The 18,836-nt window shown below is 45.1% G+C and overlaps 9 non-coding genes and 1 pseudogene across 9 annotated transcripts; all 10 read right to left on the bottom strand.

Annotated features, from left to right (window-relative positions):
- Positions 1-42: 42 nt before the first annotated feature.
- LOC141197082 (U2 spliceosomal RNA) lies at positions 43-233 on the bottom strand. Its single transcript, XR_012269428.1, has one exon. It is a non-coding gene; the product is annotated as a U2 spliceosomal RNA (small nuclear RNA).
- Positions 234-1,348: 1,115 nt separating this feature from the next.
- Positions 1,349-1,539, bottom strand: LOC141197081 (U2 spliceosomal RNA). Its single transcript, XR_012269427.1, has one exon. It is a non-coding gene; the product is annotated as a U2 spliceosomal RNA (small nuclear RNA).
- A 1,115-nt stretch (positions 1,540-2,654) lies between these two features.
- LOC141197080 (U2 spliceosomal RNA) lies at positions 2,655-2,845 on the bottom strand. Its single transcript, XR_012269426.1, has one exon. It is a non-coding gene; the product is annotated as a U2 spliceosomal RNA (small nuclear RNA).
- Positions 2,846-3,960: 1,115 nt separating this feature from the next.
- On the bottom strand, positions 3,961-4,151 carry LOC141197078 (U2 spliceosomal RNA). Its single transcript, XR_012269424.1, has one exon. It is a non-coding gene; the product is annotated as a U2 spliceosomal RNA (small nuclear RNA).
- Positions 4,152-5,263: 1,112 nt separating this feature from the next.
- Positions 5,264-5,454, bottom strand: LOC141197077 (U2 spliceosomal RNA). The gene has a single exon (XR_012269423.1). It is a non-coding gene; the product is annotated as a U2 spliceosomal RNA (small nuclear RNA).
- A 1,115-nt stretch (positions 5,455-6,569) lies between these two features.
- LOC141197174 (U2 spliceosomal RNA) lies at positions 6,570-6,770 on the bottom strand (annotated as a pseudogene).
- Positions 6,771-12,904: 6,134 nt separating this feature from the next.
- Positions 12,905-13,095, bottom strand: LOC141197103 (U2 spliceosomal RNA). The gene has a single exon (XR_012269449.1). It is a non-coding gene; the product is annotated as a U2 spliceosomal RNA (small nuclear RNA).
- Positions 13,096-14,210: 1,115 nt separating this feature from the next.
- Positions 14,211-14,401, bottom strand: LOC141197076 (U2 spliceosomal RNA). The gene has a single exon (XR_012269422.1). It is a non-coding gene; the product is annotated as a U2 spliceosomal RNA (small nuclear RNA).
- A 1,115-nt stretch (positions 14,402-15,516) lies between these two features.
- LOC141197075 (U2 spliceosomal RNA) lies at positions 15,517-15,707 on the bottom strand. Its single transcript, XR_012269421.1, has one exon. It is a non-coding gene; the product is annotated as a U2 spliceosomal RNA (small nuclear RNA).
- A 1,115-nt stretch (positions 15,708-16,822) lies between these two features.
- On the bottom strand, positions 16,823-17,017 carry LOC141197140 (U2 spliceosomal RNA). The gene has a single exon (XR_012269484.1). It is a non-coding gene; the product is annotated as a U2 spliceosomal RNA (small nuclear RNA).
- Between the last annotated feature and the right edge of the window lie 1,819 nt (positions 17,018-18,836).

Below are 18,836 nucleotides of genomic sequence, written 5' to 3'. Positions count from 1 at the left end.
CATTGAATTCAATTCTTTCTCATTTTAGAAACTGCATTAAAGAAGGGGTGCACCGGTCCTGGAGATACTGCAATACCAGGTCAATGCGTGGAGTGGACAGAGCAAGCTCTTTTTCCATCTCCCTGTTCTAAAAATCCATTTAATATATGGTCCCCAGATAGGGGACGTATCAGATATTAAACTGATAAGAACAGATACTACACTTGATCTTAGCCAAAAGGCCGAGAAGCGATAACCAGAATTGGTTTCAAACTACGGAGCCACCCAAGGATCCTGAAAAGTCCATTTGTGGAGATGAGCTCCTGGACTCCCGTTAAGAAGACATGTTGTCAACCTCTAGATCCCTTACATGCCTGCACTTTTCGGCTTGCTGCTGCTGCAATCCACGCGTTTTAGATCTGCATAACTCCACCTCTTTAAACACAGCACCTTCACCCCCTGCTGTTCCCACCCGCCTCAACACCGTTGGAAGGGAGGAGAACCAATTAAGGCGGGGGGTGGGGTGGAACGAGCAGCTGTCTACCCTTAGCAGGAGGGCTCCTGATTACATACCTCTCCTGCTGCTGCTGCTGCTGGCTGTCCAGCAGCAGACTGAAGGTGGCTGCTGCTGTGCACAGGTATATAAAGGCTCAGAGCCTATTATGACACGCGCAGCCAGCGTTCCATTGCCACATTCCATCTACTGCAGGCAGGATACCTGGCTGGCTGAATGTCGCTGAGAAGCTCACAGAGACCGCCATAAGCAACAGTTTAACAGAATGCCACAGACTAATCAACCAAACTTTTTGGGTTGGGTTCTCTTTTATAGTCTGCAGGCATTAAATGAAAGAAGTCAGTGTTCCAGCAGAAGGAGACAACGTTTCAGAAAAGGCATTGTAGCAAACCAAAAAAGAAATTTTAAGCGCAGCAGAGTAACCAGCGCACATACCTGTTAGCTCAGGTGAGTTTAAAAGGCTGCTGTTGATAACAAGGGCATTTGCTAAATAGATGGTGTGTGTGCAACAATATACTGAAAGGTCAATTATATTGTGCAGCTTATCTCACCACCTGTAGTTATTTAGGTGAAAGCTCCAAAATGCTTGCCTAATATGTCTGTTTATCCAAAAGGAAGTAAAAAGGGAGAGCTAGAAAGATAGCATTGCATCACATTACATGGCAATGCAATGCACAGTTGCTGAAGTTGAACCAAAATGAGCTTGTAATCTGGCTTCTGCAACTTTGAACATGAAAAATCCAATGAGGAGAAGAAAAGCAAAGCCAAAGAGTCCATCCCAAAATCCGACAAACAAGCAAAATGAACAAAAAACATTGAATTCAATTCTTTCTGATTTTAGAAACTGCATTAAAGAAGGGGTGCACCGGTCCTGGAGATACTGCAATACCAGGTCAATGCGTGGAGTGGACAGAGCAAGCTCTTTTTCCATCTCCCTGTTCTAAAAATCCATTTAATATATGGTCCCCAGATAGGGGACGTATCAGATATTAAACTGATAAGAACAGATACTACACTTGATCTTAGCCAAAAGGCCGAGAAGCGATAACCAGAATTGGTTTCAAACTACGGAGCCACCCAAGGATCCTGAAAAGTCCATTTGTGGAGATGAGCTCCTGGACTCCCGTTAAGAAGACATGTTGTCAACCTCTAGATCCCTTACATGCCTGCACTTTTCGGCTTGCTGCTGCTGCAATCCACGCGTTTTAGATCTGCATAACTCCACCTCTTTAAACACAGCACCTTCACCCCCTGCTGTTCCCACCCGCCTCAACACCGTTGGAAGGGAGGAGAACCAATTAAGGCGGGGGGTGGGGTGGAACGAGCAGCTGTCTACCCTTAGCAGGAGGGCTCCTGATTACATACCTCTCCTGCTGCTGCTGCTGCTGGCTGTCCAGCAGCAGACTGAAGGTGGCTGCTGCTGTGCACAGGTATATAAAGGCTCAGAGCCTATTATGACACGCGCAGCCAGCGTTCCATTGCCACATTCCATCTACTGCAGGCAGGATACCTGGCTGGCTGAATGTCGCTGAGAAGCTCACAGAGACCGCCATAAGCAACAGTTTAACAGAATGCCACAGACTAATCAACCAAACTTTTTGGGTTGGGTTCTCTTTTATAGTCTGCAGGCATTAAATGAAAGAAGTCAGTGTTCCAGCAGAAGGAGACAACGTTTCAGAAAAGGCATTGTAGCAAACCAAAAAAGAAATTTTAAGCGCAGCAGAGTAACCAGCGCACATACCTGTTAGCTCAGGTGAGTTTAAAAGGCTGCTGTTGATAACAAGGGCATTTGCTAAATAGATGGTGTGTGTGCAACAATATACTGAAAGGTCAATTATATTGTGCAGCTTATCTCACCACCTGTAGTTATTTAGGTGAAAGCTCCAAAATGCTTGCCTAATATGTCTGTTTATCCAAAAGGAAGTAAAAAGGGAGAGCTAGAAAGATAGCATTGCATCACATTACATGGCAATGCAATGCACAGTTGCTGAAGTTGAACCAAAATGAGCTTGTAATCTGGCTTCTGCAGCTTTGAACATGAAAAATCCAATGAGGAGAAGAAAAGCAAAGCCAAAGAGTCCATCCCAAAATCCGACAAACAAGCAAAATGAACAAAAAACATTGAATTCAATTCTTTCTGATTTTAGAAACTGCATTAAAGAAGGGGTGCACCGGTCCTGGAGATACTGCAATACCAGGTCAATGCGTGGAGTGGACAGAGCAAGCTCTTTTTCCATCTCCCTGTTCTAAAAATCCATTTAATATATGGTCCCCAGATAGGGGACGTATCAGATATTAAACTGATAAGAACAGATACTACACTTGATCTTAGCCAAAAGGCCGAGAAGCGATAACCAGAATTGGTTTCAAACTACGGAGCCACCCAAGGATCCTGAAAAGTCCATTTGTGGAGATGAGCTCCTGGACTCCCGTTAAGAAGACATGTTGTCAACCTCTAGATCCCTTACATGCCTGCACTTTTCGGCTTGCTGCTGCTGCAATCCACGCGTTTTAGATCTGCATAACTCCACCTCTTTAAACACAGCACCTTCACCCCCTGCTGTTCCCACCCGCCTCAACACCGTTGGAAGGGAGGAGAACCAATTAAGGCGGGGGGTGGGGTGGAACGAGCAGCTGTCTACCCTTAGCAGGAGGGCTCCTGATTACATACCTCTCCTGCTGCTGCTGCTGCTGGCTGTCCAGCAGCAGACTGAAGGTGGCTGCTGCTGTGCACAGGTATATAAAGGCTCAGAGCCTATTATGACACGCGCAGCCAGCGTTCCATTGCCACATTCCATCTACTGCAGGCAGGATACCTGGCTGGCTGAATGTCGCTGAGAAGCTCACAGAGACCGCCATAAGCAACAGTTTAACAGAATGCCACAGACTAATCAACCAAACTTTTTGGGTTGGGTTCTCTTTTATAGTCTGCAGGCATTAAATGAAAGAAGTCAGTGTTCCAGCAGAAGGAGACAACGTTTCAGAAAAGGCATTGTAGCAAACCAAAAAAGAAATTTTAAGCGCAGCAGAGTAACCAGCGCACATACCTGTTAGCTCAGGTGAGTTTAAAAGGCTGCTGTTGATAACAAGGGCATTTGCTAAATAGATGGTGTGTGTGCAACAATATACTGAAAGGTCAATTATATTGTGCAGCTTATCTCACCACCTGTAGTTATTTAGGTGAAAGCTCCAAAATGCTTGCCTAATATGTCTGTTTATCCAAAAGGAAGTAAAAAGGGAGAGCTAGAAAGATAGCATTGCATCACATTACATGGCAATGCAATGCACAGTTGCTGAAGTTGAACCAAAATGAGCTTGTAATCTGGCTTCTGCAACTTTGAACATGAAAAATCCAATGAGGAGAAGAAAAGCAAAGCCAAAGAGTCCATCCCAAAATCCGACAAACAAGCAAAATGAACAAAAAACATTGAATTCAATTCTTTCTGATTTTAGAAACTGCATTAAAGAAGGGGTGCACCGGTCCTGGAGATACTGCAATACCAGGTCAATGCGTGGAGTGGACAGAGCAAGCTCTTTTTCCATCTCCCTGTTCTAAAAATCCATTTAATATATGGTCCCCAGATAGGGGACGTATCAGATATTAAACTGATAAGAACAGATACTACACTTGATCTTAGCCAAAAGGCCGAGAAGCGATAACCAGAATTGGTTTCAAACTACGGAGCCACCCAAGGATCCTGAAAAGTCCATTTGTGGAGATGAGCTCCTGGACTCCCGTTAAGAAGACATGTTGTCAACCTCTAGATCCCTTACATGCCTGCACTTTTCGGCTTGCTGCTGCTGCAATCCACGCGTTTTAGATCTGCATAACTCCACCTCTTTAAACACAGCACCTTCACCCCCTGCTGTTCCCACCCGCCTCAACACCGTTGGAAGGGAGGAGAACCAATTAAGGCGGGGGGTGGGGTGGAACGAGCAGCTGTCTACCCTTAGCAGGAGGGCTCCTGATTACATACCTCTCCTGCTGCTGCTGCTGCTGGCTGTCCAGCAGCAGACTGAAGGTGGCTGCTGCTGTGCACAGGTATATAAAGGCTCAGAGCCTATTATGACACGCGCAGCCAGCGTTCCATTGCCACATTCCATCTACTGCAGGCAGGATACCTGGCTGGCTGAATGTCGCTGAGAAGCTCACAGAGACCGCCATAAGCAACAGTTTAACAGAATGCCACAGACTAATCAACCAAACTTTTTGGGTTGGGTTCTCTTTTATAGTCTGCAGGCATTAAATGAAAGAAGTCAGTGTTCCAGCAGAAGGAGACGTTTCAGAAAAGGCATTGTAGCAAACCAAAAAAGAAATTTTAAGCGCAGCAGAGTAACCAGCGCACATACCTGTTAGCTCAGGTGAGTTTAAAAGGCTGCTGTTGATAACAAGGGCATTTGCTAAATAGATGGTGTGTGTGCAACAATATACTGAAAGGTCAATTATATTGTGCAGCTTATCTCACCACCTGTAGTTATTTAGGTGAAAGCTCCAAAATGCTTGCCTAATATGTCTGTTTATCCAAAAGGAAGTAAAAAGGGAGAGCTAGAAAGATAGCATTGCATCACATTACATGGCAATGCAATGCACAGTTGCTGAAGTTGAACCAAAATGAGCTTGTAATCTGGCTTCTGCAACTTTGAACATGAAAAATCCAATGAGGAGAAGAAAAGCAAAGCCAAAGAGTCCATCCCAAAATCCGACAAACAAGCAAAATGAACAAAAAACATTGAATTCAATTCTTTCTCATTTTAGAAACTGCATTAAAGAAGGGGTGCACCGGTCCTGGAGATACTGCAATACCAGGTCAATGCGTGGAGTGGACAGAGCAAGCTCTTTTTCCATCTCCCTGTTCTAAAAATCCATTTAATATATGGTCCCCAGATAGGGGACGTATCAGATATTAAACTGATAAGAACAGATACTACACTTGATCTTAGCCAAAAGGCCGAGAAGCGATAACCAGAATTGGTTTCAAACTACGGAGCCACCCAAGGATCCTGAAAAGTCCATTTGTGGAGATGAGCTCCTGGACTCCCGTTAAGAAGACATGTTGTCAACCTCTAGATCCCTTACATGCCTGCACTTTTCGGCTTGCTGCTGCTGCAATCCACGCGTTTTAGATCTGCATAACTCCACCTCTTTAAACACAGCACCTTCACCCCCTGCTGTTCCCACCCGCCTCAACACCGTTGGAAGGGAGGAGAACCAATTAAGGCGGGGGGTGGGGTGGAACGAGCAGCTGTCTACCCTTAGCAGGAGGGCTCCTGATTACATACCTCTCCTGCTGCTGCTGCTGCTGGCTGTCCAGCAGCAGACTGAAGGTGGCTGCTGCTGTGCACAGGTATATAAAGGCTCAGAGCCTATTATGACACGCGCAGCCAGCGTTCCATTGCCACATTCCATCTACTGCAGGCAGGATACCTGGCTGGCTGAATGTCGCTGAGAAGCTCACAGAGACCGCCATAAGCAACAGTTTAACAGAATGCCACAGACTAATCAACCAAACTTTTTGGGTTGGGTTCTCTTTTATAGTCTGCAGGCATTAAATGAAAGAAGTCAGTGTTCCAGCAGAAGGAGACAACGTTTCAGAAAAGGCATTGTAGCAAACCAAAAAAGAAATTTTAAGCGCAGCAGAGTAACCAGCGCACATACCTGTTAGCTCAGGTGAGTTTAAAAGGCTGCTGTTGATAACAAGGGCATTTGCTAAATAGATGGTGTGTGTGCAACAATATACTGAAAGGTCAATTATATTGTGCAGCTTATCTCACCACCTGTAGTTATTTAGGTGAAAGCTCCAAAATGCTTGCCTAATATGTCTGTTTATCCAAAAGGAAGTAAAAAGGGAGAGCTAGAAAGATAGCATTGCATCACATTACATGGCAATGCAATGCACAGTTGCTGAAGTTGAACCAAAATGAGCTTGTAATCTGGCTTCTGCAACTTTGAACATGAAAAATCCAATGAGGAGAAGAAAAGCAAAGCCAAAGAGTCCATCCCAAAATCCGACAAACAAGCAAAATGAACAAAAAACATTGAATTCAATTCTTTCTGATTTTAGAAACTGCATTAAAGAAGGGGTGCACCGGTCCTGGAGATACTGCAATACCAGGTCAATGCGTGGAGTGGACAGAGCAAGCTCTTTTTCCATCTCCCTGTTCTAAAAATCCATTTAATATATGGTCCCCAGATAGGGGACATATCAGATATTAAACTGATAAGAACAGATTTTTTTTTTTTTTTTTTTTTTTTTTTTTTTTTTTTTTTTTAAACCATTCAGTTTAGTTTTTTAGCAAACAGTATGAATTTCTCAAAAATTTGCTACTTAAAACTTCTCATCATCATGGTTCTATTTATTTAGCAGTAGTATAAGACGAAATATAATCACAAGGGAACATCCTTTACGTAACACAAATGCAGAAACTTCAAGGAATCACAAAGAAAAAAAATCACTGGTATTTGATAAGGTAATGCCACTTTTTAAATTTCCAAATCCCTTCGGCATCTGTGCCACCACCGCCTCTGCTGTCCAACTTATATATCAGGTATAGTCTTGAAAGAATAAGTCTAACACATTCATTCACTGATAAAGATTTCCTCTTGAAAAGTCCAAGGTTCCTTGCATCCCACAAACTCTCCATCACACAAGCCATTATCAACCATAAAATTCTATCTTTAGACCGACTACACGCACCAATTCCAAACATCGCCACACGCCAATCCACAAAATTCACGCCTGCTAAACCCTTACACAATCCACCTACACACTTCCACACACTGTACGCGTACTCACAATCCCACATAACATGCCTCACAGTCTCACAACCACCACATCCCACTCTCGGACACACATCTGTTCTTATCAACTCTCTTTTCTTCTGCACTTCTCTCACAGGTAAAATATTATGTAAAGTCATCCACACCACATCCTTCTGTTTGTTTGACATCCCATACGTATCTAACTTCTTCCATGCATCTGAAACCTCATTCCCTCTCAACCCAACAATATTACACTCTACCTCATTTGCACTCATTCTTTTCACCACATTCTTGGTCATTCTAAAATCATTCATTCCCACACTCAACAAATCATGCTTTCTCACAAATTTCTCAATCACCTCATACCAAACAGGACACTTAAAGGCCACAGGCACACTCGCATCTCTCTTCCTCCAGCATAACCCATACAACATCCATCCAGCAGAATAATTAGCCATAAAAGCACCTTTATTGCCTTTACCCAGCAAAATAACCACAGTCTTAATATAATTAAGGCCTAAAAAAACTTCAATATTGGGAAAGGCCAGCCCACCATGCTGACAAGCCTTAAAAAGGCTCTCCCGCTTCAACTTCTCCATCTTACTACACCACAGGAATGTGAATACCAACTTCTCTATTCTCTTAATTTTCCTGTAAGGAGAAGGAAAAACAGTCGCCACATAAAGCAGGATAGGGAGAATCACTGCTTTGATAATTAATACCTTACCACGCAGAGTCAATTCTCTCATTCGCCAAAAATTCAATTTACGTTCAACCCGCATACCACACTCTTCCCAACTTTCATTCCCTTTTAAGTCATCATTAAATAATACGCCCAAAATCTTGATTGCACCCACTTCACACTTTACACCATCCATACGAATACTACTATCTCCAAAACATTTAAAACTACATTTATTCCAATTTACCCTAAAACCAGACGCACCAACAAAAAAATCCAAAAGCAATTTAATTCTACTCAAAGAAGCCATACTTTCACTCACAACCACAACATCATCCATATAACCTAACACTTTCACATGCTTACCACCACTACCAGGCACCAACAAACCTCTCATCATTTTATCCCGTCTAATCAAACATAACAATGGTTCTATTACACATACAAATAAGACGGGGGACATAGGACACCCCTGCCTTACTCCTGACCTAATCTTCACTTTGTCACACAGCCACCCATTAACCAAGAACTCACTTGACACACAATCATACAATGATTTTACACAATTCACAAATTCTCTAGGAAACCCCATTCTTTCCAGTACTTTAAACAGAAACACATGCGAAACCCTGTCAAACGCCTTCTCAAAATCAATAGCTAAAGTCATACATTTCTGCTTTCTATCCTTGCAATCCCCAATCATATCTCTCAACAATAACAAGTTATCACTCATACTTCTTCCAGGCACTGCACATACTTGGTCCTCCTCCACAACACTACCAATCACTTCACGCATACGATTTGCCAGTAACTTACTGTAGACCTTATAATCCGAATTCAGCAGTGTTATTGGTCTCCAGTTTTCCAAACGTTTCCTCTCACCCTTTTTATACACAAGCACAACCACTCCTTCTTTCATTGATTCACACAACCTACCATTCACCCACATATACTTACATACCTCAGTCAAATCTGTTCCCAAAACTTCCCATGCTTTCACATACAACTCTACAGGTATACCATCTTTCCCAGGAGTCTTACTCTTTTTAGCACTCCACACCACATTCTTCACTTCATCCAGAACTACATCCTCACACAACAGATCACGCTCCTCAGAATCAAGTTTTTTCTCCACACCATTCAGAACATATGACACAAGCCCAGAGTCAATCCATTTCTCATCATACAACTTGCTATAAAACCTATTCACTTCTTTCAGCACATCCTCACCCATACAGTTGGTTCCACTTTCATTCACAACTTCATTCATATCAGTCTTCCTACCATTCATTTTTTTAAAAAAGAACCTCGTACACTTCTCATTTTTCTCCAGGTGCTCAATTTTAGTACGATATATAATTTCCTTTCCTTTCTCATCCAACACACGCTTCAATTCATTCTTAGCCTCAGTAAGTTGATCAGACATCTCCAAACCACTTGCAACACACTTTCTCAACCAGTCAATCCGTCTATTAAGGTCATTAAACCTATTCCTATATCTGGCAGCTTTTCTATAGCCCCACTTTTTGAAGAAAGTTTTAAATTGCACTTTCACCCAGTCCCACCAGTCAAGAACACACACAAAATCCTTCTTACGCATTCTCCATCTTTCATACTTTACATTAAACTCATTCATCACCTCATCATCCTCTAACAGCCTTGCATTCAACTTCCATACCCCACCGCCATACACTTGGTCACCATTCGCACAAAACACGCCTCTCAAACATTCATGGTCCGAAAAAGGTACCTTTTGTTGAGAAAAATCCAAACATACCATATTTTTAGAAAATAACATTAAATCAATTCTGGAATGAATCTCACCACGGTCAGCATGGTATGTCGGCGGTGGTGGCATGCCAAGAACAATAACTGCTGCATCTAAAAAGGAAAAATCACAAATTAAATGGGACAATTTCTTTCCTGTTATGTCACACTTTCCTTCTGTGACACAATTAACGTCCCCAACAAAAATAGTGGGAGATTTCCCTGGAAGAAAAAAACTTAATTTTTCAAGAAGAGCAAGCCGCTCTTCCTTCCCTGTAGGGCAATATAAATTAATAATTCTGACCCGCCACCCTCTATAACTCAAAAATGCAATTAAACATCGGCCCACCTCCACCACAATATAACTATCAATAGAGATTTCTTTATTCCCAACTAATATCCCCACCCCATCATTTTTATTATGATTAGACCCTGACCAGATATGCTGTCCGTAAGGCCAGTCTTTGTCACAAGGAGCATCCTGAATCCCACACTCCTGAAGGCAAAAAACATCAGCACCTAAATGTTTCAGGTAGTCCAGAACAGTTGTTCTTCTGATTTTAGATCTGATCTGCCTTACATTTAGGGACACTACATCCCAACCAGATTGGCAAGACATTAATTAAAGAAAAGAAATACATGACTCAATGTTGATCACACCATACTCATCCATTATCATCAGACTGGGAAAGCACCCCAAAGGTGTTGATGCTCTCAGGGATGCCAAGGTAAGGAGCATCAGGGGAGAAGACATCCTGCGGGTAAATGCGGTCACTTGCAGGACTGTCGCACCCTCCGCTGGCAGGTGAGTACTCTCGTCTGGGTTTTTTATTGGCCAGTTCAGGAGTATCATCATCATCAAAAGACCTCCCAGAAGTAAAGTCTCCTTGGCCACCATCCCTGGCCACCTCTTCGTCTGTAGCACCCCAGGACAATGCAGGGGTTCGAGCAAGAGACACATCCATGTCACCCTCACCACATATTTCGGACTGATGAGGGAGGTCCACATCCAACTCGGAGATCTCCATACTTGGCCCAGCAGGGGCTGGAGGGTCCAACAGGGTCTGGGCCTCACCCACCAGATCTTCAACCTCAGGGGGCTCCGTCTCCTCATTGATCTCTGCAGTAGTCACCTGTGGGGTAACAGCAGGGACAGTAGGCTTACCTTTGGTCACTTCGGAGAAGGACCTAGGCTTGACTTTAGCCTTACAATCCCGAATCACATGTCCTTCCTCCCCGCAGGCATCACATACCACCGGGTTGGAACAATCCTTCGCCAGATGACCGTACTTGTTGCACTTTCTACAGTTTGGCAATTGTTTGCAGAAATCCTGGATATGCCCGAACATGTTGCATCTCCTGCAGAACAATGGCGCCTCGGGAAAAAACAGATATCCAGAGTCTCTTCCAATTGTAAAGTTCAGGGGAGGATAGTGAATACCTCCAGGACCATGAGGGTCTATCCCAAACCTCACAAAGTATTTATACTTCCCAGTCCACAGCCCTTCTCCATTTAAGATTTTATGGGAGAATTGCACAAAAATGCAGTGTCTTCTCAGGAATGCAGTGATATCATCCCGGGAGATAAAGGGGTTGTGCATGAATACTACCACCGGGATATCCCCCTTAGAGTAGAGTACAGTGAAGATAAGTCCATCCAGCTGAGGGTGCTCTGAAAGGACTTGAAGAGTTTTGAAAAGGTTTTGGCAAGCCGCCATAGAAGAAAGCACCAAGACGTACCTATGCTCCCTTCTGAACTCCTGCAAACAGATGATCTCCGACTTCTGGATCTTCAGGATTTCATAGAAAATGGCGTTGACCAGGTATGACAACGAGAAATGGTCCTTCTTCTCCTCAGAGACCTCGATACGGAAAGCATTCTTGACCCGGGGATCCCCGGTCCCAGCAAAGCGAAGCTTGACACCCATGGTCGCTTCAGGAATCGCCTTCTCGTTTCCTCCTCACTCTCCCCCTATAGCAGCATCCAGCTTAAGCCACCGAAGTGGCGATGCTGGAAGGCCGAGGGCTAATACACAAGGAACCTCTTGTCCAAACACTAGGTCTGAGCCAAAAGGCCGAGAAGCGATAACCAGAATTGGTTTCAAACTACGGAGCCACCCAAGGATCCTGAAAAGTCCATTTGTGGAGATGAGCTCCTGGACTCCCGTTAAGAAGACATGTTGTCAACCTCTAGATCCCTTACATGCCTGCACTTTTCGGCTTGCTGCTGCTGCAATCCACGCGTTTTAGATCTGCATAACTCCACCTCTTTAAACACAGCACCTTCACCCCCTGCTGTTCCCACCCGCCTCAACACCGTTGGAAGGGAGGAGAACCAATTAAGGCGGGGGGTGGGGTGGAACGAGCAGCTGTCTACCCTTAGCAGGAGGGCTCCTGATTACATACCTCTCCTGCTGCTGCTGCTGCTGGCTGTCCAGCAGCAGACTGAAGGTGGCTGCTGCTGTGCACAGGTATATAAAGGCTCAGAGCCTATTATGACACGCGCAGCCAGCGTTCCATTGCCACATTCCATCTACTGCAGGCAGGATACCTGGCTGGCTGAATGTCGCTGAGAAGCTCACAGAGACCGCCATAAGCAACAGTTTAACAGAATGCCACAGACTAATCAACCAAACTTTTTGGGTTGGGTTCTCTTTTATAGTCTGCAGGCATTAAATGAAAGAAGTCAGTGTTCCAGCAGAAGGAGACAACGTTTCAGAAAAGGCATTGTAGCAAACCAAAAAAGAAATTTTAAGCGCAGCAGAGTAACCAGCGCACATACCTGTTAGCTCAGGTGAGTTTAAAAGGCTGCTGTTGATAACAAGGGCATTTGCTAAATAGATGGTGTGTGTGCAACAATATACTGAAAGGTCAATTATATTGTGCAGCTTATCTCACCACCTGTAGTTATTTAGGTGAAAGCTCCAAAATGCTTGCCTAATATGTCTGTTTATCCAAAAGGAAGTAAAAAGGGAGAGCTAGAAAGATAGCATTGCATCACATTACATGGCAATGCAATGCACAGTTGCTGAAGTTGAACCAAAATGAGCTTGTAATCTGGCTTCTGCAACTTTGAACATGAAAAATCCAATGAGGAGAAGAAAAGCAAAGCCAAAGAGTCCATCCCAAAATCCGACAAACAAGCAAAATGAACAAAAAACATTGAATTCAATTCTTTCTGATTTTAGAAACTGCATTAAAGAAGGGGTGCACCGGTCCTGGAGATACTGCAATACCAGGTCAATGCGTGGAGTGGACAGAGCAAGCTCTTTTTCCATCTCCCTGTTCTAAAAATCCATTTAATATATGGTCCCCAGATAGGGGACGTATCAGATATTAAACTGATAAGAACAGATACTACGCTTGATCTTAGCCAAAAGGCCGAGAAGCGATAACCAGAATTGGTTTCAAACTACGGAGCCACCCAAGGATCCTGAAAAGTCCATTTGTGGAGATGAGCTCCTGGACTCCCGTTAAGAAGACATGTTGTCAACCTCTAGATCCCTTACATGCCTGCACTTTTCGGCTTGCTGCTGCTGCAATCCACGCGTTTTAGATCTGCATAACTCCACCTCTTTAAACACAGCACCTTCACCCCCTGCTGTTCCCACCCGCCTCAACACCGTTGGAAGGGAGGAGAACCAATTAAGGCGGGGGGTGGGGTGGAACGAGCAGCTGTCTACCCTTAGCAGGAGGGCTCCTGATTACATACCTCTCCTGCTGCTGCTGCTGCTGGCTGTCCAGCAGCAGACTGAAGGTGGCTGCTGCTGTGCACAGGTATATAAAGGCTCAGAGCCTATTATGACACGCGCAGCCAGCGTTCCATTGCCACATTCCATCTACTGCAGGCAGGATACCTGGCTGGCTGAATGTCGCTGAGAAGCTCACAGAGACCGCCATAAGCAACAGTTTAACAGAATGCCACAGACTAATCAACCAAACTTTTTGGGTTGGGTTCTCTTTTATAGTCTGCAGGCATTAAATGAAAGAAGTCAGTGTTCCAGCAGAAGGAGACAACGTTTCAGAAAAGGCATTGTAGCAAACCAAAAAAGAAATTTTAAGCGCAGCAGAGTAACCAGCGCACATACCTGTTAGCTCAGGTGAGTTTAAAAGGCTGCTGTTGATAACAAGGGCATTTGCTAAATAGATGGTGTGTGTGCAACAATATACTGAAAGGTCAATTATATTGTGCAGCTTATCTCACCACCTGTAGTTATTTAGGTGAAAGCTCCAAAATGCTTGCCTAATATGTCTGTTTATCCAAAAGGAAGTAAAAAGGGAGAGCTAGAAAGATAGCATTGCATCACATTACATGGCAATGCAATGCACAGTTGCTGAAGTTGAACCAAAATGAGCTTGTAATCTGGCTTCTGCAACTTTGAACATGAAAAATCCAATGAGGAGAAGAAAAGCAAAGCCAAAGAGTCCATCCCAAAATCCGACAAACAAGCAAAATGAACAAAAAACATTGAATTCAATTCTTTCTGATTTTAGAAACTGCATTAAAGAAGGGGTGCACCGGTCCTGGAGATACTGCAATACCAGGTCAATGCGTGGAGTGGACAGAGCAAGCTCTTTTTCCATCTCCCTGTTCTAAAAATCCATTTAATATATGGTCCCCAGATAGGGGACGTATCAGATATTAAACTGATAAGAACAGATACTACACTTGATCTTAGCCAAAAGGCCGAGAAGCGATAACCAGAATTGGTTTCAAACTACGGAGCCACCCAAGGATCCTGAAAAGTCCATTTGTGGAGATGAGCTCCTGGACTCCCGTTAAGAAGACATGTTGTCAACCTCTAGATCCCTTACATGCCTGCACTTTTCGGCTTGCTGCTGCTGCAATCCACGCGTTTTAGATCTGCATAACTCCACCTCTTTAAACACAGCACCTTCACCCCCTGCTGTTCCCACCCGCCTCAACACCGTTGGAAGGGAGGAGAACCAATTAAGGCGGGGGGTGGGGTGGAACGAGCAGCTGTCTACCCTTAGCAGGAGGGCTCCTGATTACATACCTCTCCTGCTGCTGCTGCTGCTGGCTGTCCAGCAGCAGACTGAAGGTGGCTGCTGCTGTGCACAGGTATATAAAGGCTCAGAGCCTATTATGACACGCGCAGCCAGCGTTCCATTGCCACATTCCATCTACTGCAGGCAGGATACCTGGCTGGCTGAATGTCGCTGAGAAGCTCACAGAGACCGCCATAAGCAACAGTTTAACAGAATGCCACAGACTAATCAACCAAACTTTTTGGGTTGGGTTCTCTTTTATAGTCTGCAGGCATTAAATGAAAGAAGTCAGTGTTCCAGCAGAAGGAGACAACGTTTCAGAAAAGGCATTGTAGCAAACCAAAAAAGAAATTTTAAGCGCAGCAGAGTAACCAGCGCACATACCTGTTAGCTCAGGTGAGTTTAAAAGGCTGCTGTTGATAACAAGGGCATTTGCTAAATAGATGGTGTGTGTGCAACAATATACTGAAAGGTCAATTATATTGTGCAGCTTATCTCACCACCTGTAGTTATTTAGGTGAAAGCTCCAAAATGCTTGCCTAATATGTCTGTTTATCCAAAAGGAAGTAAAAAGGGAGAGCTAGAAAGATAGCATTGCATCACATTACATGGCAATGCAATGCACAGTTGCTGAAGTTGAACCAAAATGAGCTTGTAATCTGGCTTCTGCAACTTTGAACATGAAAAATCCAATGAGGAGAAGAAAAGCAAAGCCAAAGAGTCCATCCCAAAATCCGACAAACAAGCAAAATGAACAAAAAACATTGAATTCAATTCTTTCTGATTTTAGAAACTGCATTAAAGAAGGGGTGCACCGGTCCTGGAGATACTGCAATACCAGGTCAATGCGTGGAGTGGACAGAGCAAGCTCTTTTTCCATCTCCCTGTTCTAAAAATCCATTTAATATATGGTCCCCAGATAGGGGACGTATCAGATATTAAACTGATAAGAACAGATACTACACTTGATCTTAGCCAAAAGGCCGAGAAGCGATAACCAGAATTGGTTTCAAACTACGGAGCCACCCAAGGATCCTGAAAAGTCCATTTGTGGAGATGAGCTCCTGGACTCCCGTTAAGAAGACATGTTGTCAACCTCTAGATCCCTTACATGCCTGCACTTTTCGGCTTGCTGCTGCTGCAATCCACGCGTTTTAGATCTGCATAACTCCACCTCTTTAAACACAGCACCTTCACCCCCTGCTGTTCCCACCCGCCTCAACACCGTTGGAAGGGAGGAGAACCAATTAAGGCGGGGGGTGGGGTGGAACGAGCAGCTGTCTACCCTTAGCAGGAGGGCTCCTGATTACATACCTCTCCTGCTGCTGCTGCTGCTGGCTGTCCAGCAGCAGACTGAAGGTGGCTGCTGCTGTGCACAGGTATATAAAGGCTCAGAGCCTATTATGACACGCGCAGCCAGCGTTCCATTGCCACATTCCATCTACTGCAGGCAGGATACCTGGCTGGCTGAATGTCGCTGAGAAGCTCACAGAGACCGCCATAAGCAACAGTTTAACAGAATGCCACAGACTAATCAACCAAACTTTTTGGGTTGGGTTCTCTTTTATAGTCTGCAGGCATTAAATGAAAGAAGTCAGTGTTCCAGCAGAAGGAGACAACGTTTCAGAAAAGGCATTGTAGCAAACCAAAAAAGAAATTTTAAGCGCAGCAGAGTAACCAGCGCACATACCTGTTAGCTCAGGTGAGTTTAAAAGGCTGCTGTTGATAACAAGGGCATTTGCTAAATAGATGGTGTGTGTGCAACAATATACTGAAAGGTCAATTATATTGTGCAGCTTATCTCACCACCTGTAGTTATTTAGGTGAAAGCTCCAAAATGCTTGCCTAATATGTCTGTTTATCCAAAAGGAAGTAAAAAGGGAGAGCTAGAAAGATAGCATTGCATCACATTACATGGCAATGCAATGCACAGTTGCTGAAGTTGAACCAAAATGAGCTTGTAATCTGGCTTCTGCAACTTTGAACATGAAAAATCCAATGAGGAGAAGAAAAGCAAAGCCAAAGAGTCCATCCCAAAATCCGACAAACAAGCAAAATGAACAAAAAACATTGAATTCAATTCTTTCTGATTTTAGAAACTGCATTAAAGAAGGGGTGCACCGGTCCTGGAGATACTGCAATACCAGGTCAATGCGTGGAGTGGACAGAGCAAGCTCTTTTTCCATCTCCCTGTTCTAAAAATCCATTTAATATATGGTCCCCAGATAGGGGACGTATCAGATATTAAACTGATAAGAACAGATTTTTTTTGATTGAATATATCTTTTATTAGCACAAAAAATAAGTTAACAGACAGTGTACAGTGCCGCAGCCCAGTACTCACAGAATTCTACATCATATTTACATAGCATGAGGATACGACGCACTAACTAGACACATCACACCCCTATGCTACACAAAACACTCAATCTGAAAGAAAAAGCATGTCAATCAATACAGTACGACGAACCGTGATAAGGGATGGGGATTGGGAAAAAGGGGATGGGGAGGGGAAAATCACAGGCCCGAAGCTTTATTGAAAGACAAGACACATAAGGGGAGAGGGGGAGGAGGGGTTTAGTCCTCATCCTCGTCCTCCGGACCGTCCATGATGGAATAGTCTCTGAGCAGGCTGTGGATCAGCCTGCTGCAGTCCTGGATGGACATCCTCTCCCTCCTCAAGATGAGCCGGTTCCTGGCGACCCAAACGGCATCCTTGAAGCAGTTCATAAGGCGCCAAGCCTCCTGGATGGCTCCGACGGTATGAACCCCAGGGAAGAGTCCGTAAAGCACAGAATGGTGCGATAGGCTCGCCCTGGGGACAGAGTTCCTCAGGTCGTCCTCAAGTGCAGTCAATAGGCGCTGTGCAAATCCGCAGTCCCAAAAAGTGTGCAAAGATGTTTCCTCCACGAAGGGGCACCTTGGGCAGTACCGGGTCTTGCACAGGTTCCGGGCATGCATGAATGACCGGACGGGCAGTCCGCCCTGAATCGCCATCCACGACAAGTCCTTGTGCCCGTTGGTCAGCCTGTCAGACGACACATTTGTCCACACAGTCTCCAGCGTGTCCTGGTGAAGTCCTGTGATGTTCTCCACGTCATCCTTGGCTCTGATTAGCTTGTGGATAGTTTTGGGCTTCCACAAGTCGGGCTTGAGTCCCTCCAGTTGATGCTCCCCCACAAATCGAACGACGTCTCCGTAGAACCATGGCGTCGTCCAGTTGTAGGGGAAGGAGCTGTCCCACTTGTCCCAGCCGAGTCGCCTCCAAAGAGGAAGCAGGAAGAAGCGAGACATGGACCTGCCCGCGGAGCCATTCTTGACTTGCAAAGTCCGGCGGACACAATCACACACAAAAGAGGATCGCAGGAGGGTGGGGATATCTGGAACGCCCTTCCCACCCTTGCGAGGCTCCTTGTACATGACGGCCCGCCTGACTCTGTCCATCTTGGATCCCCAGACAAAGTGAAACACTGTCCTGGTAATGGCCCTGCACACAGTGACGTGTGGGGGCCAGGCCTGCGCCGTGTACTGCAAGACGGGCAGGACCTCATTACGCAGGACGAGTGCCTTACCCTCACAAGTGAGGTGTCTGAGGCTCCAGAGTCCGATCCGTTGCTTCACCTTGGCCAAGCGTTCTTGCCAGGACTTGAGGGCCGCTCCTTCCTTCCCGAACCAGACTCCCAGCACCTTGAGGAAATCCGGTTGAATGTTGAAGGGGAAGGGGGCGGAGGAGGCCGGCTGCCAATCCCCGAAGAGCATGGCTTCCGACTTCCTGCAGTTGACTTTGGCCCCTGAAGCCCGGCCGAACCTCTCACACGTCTGGACGAGGGCGTCGACTGAACCACGATCAGCGCAGAAGACGGTGACGTCGTCCATGTAGAGCGAGCACTTGACCTCGTGTCGTCCCGGACCCGGTGCGGTGATCCCTCTGATCTCTCCATTCTGCCGGATAGCCTCTGCGAAGAGTTCTATAACACAAACAAAAAGAAGAGGTGATAGAGGGCAGCCTTGTCTGACCCCAGAGAGGACAGGGAAGGGGTCAGTCTTCCAGCCGTTCACCAACACCGAGCTGTGGATATCAAAATACATCAGACGGACATACGAACAAAACATGTTACCCAAAC

The sequence above is a fragment of the Phyllobates terribilis genome, unplaced genomic scaffold, assembly GCF_046119375.1.
Source record: "Phyllobates terribilis strain yellow unplaced genomic scaffold, ASM4611937v1 Scaffold_79__1_contigs__length_6888602, whole genome shotgun sequence".
Lineage (NCBI taxonomy): Eukaryota > Metazoa > Chordata > Amphibia > Anura > Dendrobatidae > Phyllobates > Phyllobates terribilis.
This window is presented reverse-complemented; position numbering and strand designations above follow the sequence as displayed.